The sequence below is a fragment of the Apium graveolens genome, chromosome 11, assembly GCF_009905375.1.
Source record: "Apium graveolens cultivar Ventura chromosome 11, ASM990537v1, whole genome shotgun sequence".
Lineage (NCBI taxonomy): Eukaryota > Viridiplantae > Streptophyta > Magnoliopsida > Apiales > Apiaceae > Apium > Apium graveolens.
In genome coordinates this window covers 123593301-123599350 of record NC_133657.1, presented here as the reverse complement: position 1 = coordinate 123599350, position 6050 = coordinate 123593301, and the positions used below count along the sequence as shown (strand labels likewise).

The following is a 6050-nucleotide window of genomic DNA, read 5'->3' as shown; positions in this document are numbered from 1 at the left end:
CGGTGACATCCCAAGTGGAGTTTTGTATGCTGTTCTGTAAGCCCAAACAGCTTCATCGAGCTTTAAAGACCAATCCTTCCTTGACGGACAAACAACCTTCTTTAGAATGCGCTTTATCTCTCTGTTAGACACTTCCGCTTGACCATTTGTTTGCGGATGATAGGCAGTAGCTACTCGATGATTCACATTATAACGCTGCATCATAGAAGTGAACTTACGGTTGCAAAAATGCGATCCTTCATCACTTATGATTACCCGAGGTGTTCCAAACCTTGTGAATATTTGCTTATGAAGAAAATTTAGCACTGCCTTTGCATCATTTGTCGGTAAAGCTTTAACTTCGACCCATTTTGAGACATAATCGACTGCCAGCAAGATGTACTGTTTATTGCAAGATGAGATAAAAGGCCCCATGAAATCGATTCCTCATACATCAAAGACCTCGACTTCAAGCATCACATTTAATGGCATCTCATCCTTCCTTGACAAATTTCCCACTCTTTGGCAACGATCACACCTTAAAACAAACTGATGAGCATCCTTGAACAAGGTAGGCCAGAAAAAACCTGCTTGCAGAATACGAGCTGCCGTCTTCTCACCTCCATAGTGTCCACCATAAACCGTGGAATGGCAGTCTCGTAATATCCCCTTCGTCTCACAGAACGGGATACATCTCCTGATGATCTGGTCAGCTCCCTGTCTAAACAAATATGGTTCATCCCAGATATACCACTTCACCTCATGTAGAAACTTCTTCTTTTGCGCGGATGTCAAATTAGGAGGCATTATATTGCTGACAAGATAGTTTACAATATCTGCAAACCATGGTTCTTCCTCCTGAATTGCAAACAACTGCTCATCCGGAAAAGATTCATTGATTAACGTCCTATCTTGTGAAGTAGAATCGGGATTCTCCAACCTAGAGAGATGGTCAGCTACTTGATTCTCAGTACCTTTTCTATCTTTGATCTCTAACTCAAATTCTTGAAGTAAAAGCACCCAACGAATGAGTCTCGGCTTCGAATCCTTCTTAGAAACCAGATAGCGAATAGCTGCATGATCAGTGAATACTGTCACTTTCGTACCAAGCAGATAAGATCGAAATTTCTCAAAGCCAAAGACTATAGCCAAAAGCTCCTTCTCAGTAGTGGTGTAGTTCAATTGGGCCCCATTTAAAGTCTTACTCGCATAGTAGACCACATGGAAGAGATTTTTCTTGCGCTGTCCCAGAACTGCACCTACCGCATAATCACTCGCATCACACATCATCTCAAACGGTTCTGTCCAATCTGGTGCTGTAATAACTGGTGCCGTGATCAAACTCTCCTTGAGAGTCTCGAATGCTGCCAAACATTCATCATCAAATTTGAAAGGCACATCTTTCTCAAGTAGATTGCACAACGGCTTAGATATCTTTGAAAAGTCTTTGATGAATCGCCGATAAAAACCCGCATGACCGAGAAAACTACGGATTCCTTTCACCGAATTAGGTGGGGGAAGATTTTCAATGACTCCCACCTTGGCCTTGTCCACCTCCAGACCTTTGCTAGAGACCTTATGCCCAAGGATAATGCCTTCACGCACCATAAAATGACATTTCTCCCAATTAAGCACCAAATTAGTTTCCACGCATCTTTTGAGTACGGCAGATTATTCAAACATTCATCATATGAGTGTCCAAAGACGGAGAAGTCATCCATGAACACTTCGACGTTATTTCCAATCATGTCAGAGAATATAGCCATCATACATCTCTGAAAGGTGGCCGGGGCGCCACATAACCCAAACGAAACTCTACGAAAAGCAAATGTGCCAAATGGACAAGTGAAGGTAGTCTTTTCCTGATCCTCTGGTGCAATACAAATCTGATTATACCCGGAATAACCATCCAGAAGACAAAAATACTCATGTCCCGCCAATCTGTCAAGCATTTGATCAATAAATGGAAGAGGGAAGTGATCCTTCCTTGTGGCTTTGTTCAATTTTCTATAATCCATGTATACACTCCATCCTGTAACTGTTCGAGTAGGGATGAGCTCATTCTTTTCATTTGCGACCACAGTGATACCTCCTTTCTTAGGTACACATTGCACGGGGCTCACCCACGAGCTGTCAGAAATAGGATAAATGATGCCTGCATCTAGCCATTTCAGAATTTCTTTCTTCACCACCTCCTTCATGATCGGGTTCAGTCTTCGCTGATGTTCCACAGTTGGCTTACTTCCTTCCTCTAGCAGAATTTTATGCATACAATATGAAGGACTTATCCCCTTGATGTCTGCTATGGTCCATCCTATAGCCGATTTGAATTCTCTCAAAATCCTTAAGAGCTTGTCTTCCTCACTACCTGAAAGGTCAGCTGAAATAATAACAGGTAACGTAGATGAATCACCTAAAAAAGCATACCTCAAGTGTTCGGGTAATGGTTTGAGCTCTAAGGTAGGCACTTCCTCTATTGATGGTTTGAGCTTCCCTTCAGCGTTCTTGAGGTCAGAAGTACCAAGAGATTCAAATGGTATATCCAGCTTTCGCTTCCAGGGAGAAGCGTTCAGATATTGTAATTGCTCGTTGCTATCTTCATCATCACTGTCAAATTCCCCCACTAAGGCCTTTTCCAATGCATTAGACATTAGCATGTGATCGAGTTCCGAAGTAACCGCAGAATCAATCACATCCACTTTTAAGCACTCCTCATCTTCTGTAGGGAATTTCATTGCCTTGAATACGTTGAAGGTCACATCCTGATCTTGGACCCGCATAGTAAGTTCCCCTTTTTGCACATCTAGCAAGGTACGACCAGTAGCCAAGAAAGGCCTCCCCAAGATTATGGGAATCTTCTTATCTTCCTCAAAATCCAGAATAACAAAATCTGCAGGAAAGAAGAGCTTATCCACCTTGACGAGCACATCCTCAACTATGCCCCTTGGGTAAGTAATGGAACGGTCAGCCAATTGTAGCGACTTGTATGTGGGTTTTGGATCAGGCAGATCCAGCTTTTTAAAGATCGACAAGGGCATCAGATTAATGCTTGCTCCCAAATCACAAAGGCACTTATCAAAAGTTAGATTGCCAATGGTGCAAGGAATTGTGAAGCTTCCTGGATCTTTCAGTTTTGGTGGTAACTTTTGTTGCAGAACCGCGCTGCATTCTTCCGTGAGAGCAACGGTTTCAAGGTCATCCAGTTTCACCTTCCTTGAAAGAATAGTCTTCATAAACTTTGCATAACTAGGCATTTGTTCCAGAGCCTCAGCGAAAGGTATATTGATGTGAAGTTTCTTGAACACCTCCAGAAACTTCCCGAACTGTCTATCCAGCTTTTATTGCTGCAATCTCTTAGGAAAAGGTGGTGGAGGATAGAGCTGTTTCTCCCCTGTATTAGCCTCAGGCAGAGTGTGTTCAACAGTAGTCTTCCTTGGTTCCGCCGCTTTCTCCTTTTGCTTAAATTCTTCATCTCTAACTTCAGCTTCGACTTCTTTTGCCTTTTCAGCATCAGCTACTTTTCCAGACCTTAAGGTAATAGCCTTGACTTGCTCTTTAGCTTCCTTCCTGCCTGGTACTTCCGTGTCACTGGGAAGAGTGCCAGGTTGATGATTGAGCACTGCATTGGCTAATTGACCGATTTGATTTTCCAAGGTCTTGATAGAAACCGCCTGAGTCTTGCACAACAGCTTAAGTTCCTCAAAATCAGCACTAGTAGGTGCAGCTGCACTTCCCTGTTGAGGATATGATTGCCTTGTAGCATACTGCTGTGGTTGCTAGAATCCAGGTGGGTTAAACTGTTTACTCACTCCTTGCTGATATGGTGGCTGAATAGCATTCTGATTATTCCCCCAGCTGAAATTTGGATGATTTCTGTTGTTAGGATGATAGGTTGCTGGCACAGGCTGCTGTTGTCGCTGATAATTATTCACATATTGAACAGATTCGTTGACAAGAGAACACTGATCCGTAGCATGAGAACCTGCACAAAGCTCACAAACCATAGCTATTTGATTAACTCCATACGTAGCCAGAGAATTAACCTTCATTGATAGCGCTTGGAGCTGGGCTGCAATAGCGGTGGCTGCATCAACTTCCAGAATACCTGCGACCTTGCCTGACGTCATCCTCTGAGTTGGGTTTTGATGCTCATTTGCAGCCATCGTCTCGATAAGATTATACGCCTCAGTATAGCTTTTAGCCCATAAGGCGCCTCCAGCTGCTGCATCGAGCATGGGCCGAGATTGGGCCCCCAAACCATTATAAAAACCAGTGATTACCATCCAATCCAGCATTCCATGATGTGGACATTTTCTCAACATTTCCTTGTAGCATTCCCAAGCCTCGCACATAGATTCTGTAGGTTGCTGCGCAAACTGAGTAAGAGCACTCCTCATAGCAGCAGTCTTTGCCATTGGATAAAACTTCACCAGAAACTTTTGCGCAAGATCTTGCCACGTAGTAATGGACCCAGCTGGTTCAGAATGTAACCAGTCTTTAGCCTTATCCCTCAGTGAGAATGGGAAAAGCCTCAACTTGATAGCCTCATCAGTCACGCCATTATACTTAAAAGTGCTGCAGATCTCGACAAAATTCCTTATGTGCATGTTGGGGTCTTCAGTTGCCGCTCCTCCAAAAGAAACAGAATTCTGCACCATCTGAATAGTGCCCGGCTTGATTTCAAAGGTGTTAGCTTGAATAGCCGGATGAAGGATGCTTGACTGAATGTCATCAATTTTAGGCCGAGAAAAATCCATAAGAGCTGGATCAGCTTGAACAATACGATCTCCCATGTTTACTGGTTCTTTCTGCTCAGTTCCTGAATCCGAATCCTCAAAATCTAACTTCTCCGGTGTATCAAGAACTTCGTCTTTCTCCTCAGCTGTATCTAAGGTCCTCTTGCGAGCACGAGAACGAGTTTGCATAAACGCTTGCTAAAGTACCTGAAACACAACCGAAAAGAGTAATTAACTACTACGTCCTAATCACTGAGTCCTAATGACCAATGATGGTAAGTACATAAACTAAACAAATACGCCGAGTCCCCGGCAGCGGCGCCAAAAACTTGTTAGGGCGAAATCACTCACTAATATTCACGCAAGTATACGCGTTCGCAAGTAATATAGAATACTTTCTAGTTCGTTCCCTCAGAGACTCAGACTAATTTATTGTCTAATTTAACTCATTCACCAATGTATGACTACTTCTCAATGTTAAGATAATAACACTTAAAATTGTTGATTAAATATTAACTATAATTAACTACTTAATTAACCACTTAACTAACACTTCAATTTATCAATAATAAAACACTCATGAGATCACAACTTCATTATTACTTCCTTCTATAGCCATAGTTATTACCTTTAGCATGTAACAGTGATGATATTAATCGAATAACACGAAACTGATAAAAGCCAACTTTCATTGTACTAATACCATTCTACCAAACATCCACAATTAAGATAGAAGTTGAATAGTCATCAATTATGTTGAGTTCCTATATGTCTACAGAAATTGACAACACAACGAATTAAGCACAAGTTATCCCTTTTTGATTACATAGGGCAAATAAAACTGTTAGAGTTACCCACTAATCATGCACAACGTACATGAACCTATGCTAGCATGACAAGTTCTAAATCTCAAGATCCACCGTCGCTTCACAAGAGATTAACACCCTATCTTATATGTTCGCGACGCACATAAGACGAATACGCACAACCAATACTAGATATCATGCAATCATCACATACTAAAGTATTAAACAATTAACTAAAGAATTCCATAATAAATCCGTTGCAACCCCATGATCACGATTAGCCCATAATAGAACTTATCGCCATCATGGGTTCATATGAAATCATGATAAACAAACACAAGAAAATAATAACTAAACTGATTATATTAAAATAGAGTACGTCACAAGAGTAAATAAGTCAAAGCAAGAAAACTAGCATCCAACGTTACAACGAAACAAGAATCACAAAAATATATGCTTCCTCTTCGTTGCTGTGTGCTAAATCGGTCTTCTTCCTTATCTCCTTCGCTTCTTGCAAAACACAATCTAA

At 41.6% G+C, this 6050-nt stretch overlaps 1 non-coding gene across 1 annotated transcript; it reads left to right on the top strand.

Annotated features, from left to right (window-relative positions):
• The first annotated feature begins 4272 nt into the window (after nt 1-4272).
• Nucleotides 4273-4379, top strand: LOC141698982 (small nucleolar RNA R71). Its single transcript, XR_012565475.1, has one exon. It is a non-coding gene; the product is annotated as a small nucleolar RNA R71 (small nucleolar RNA).
• The last annotated feature ends 1671 nt before the right edge of the window (nt 4380-6050 follow it).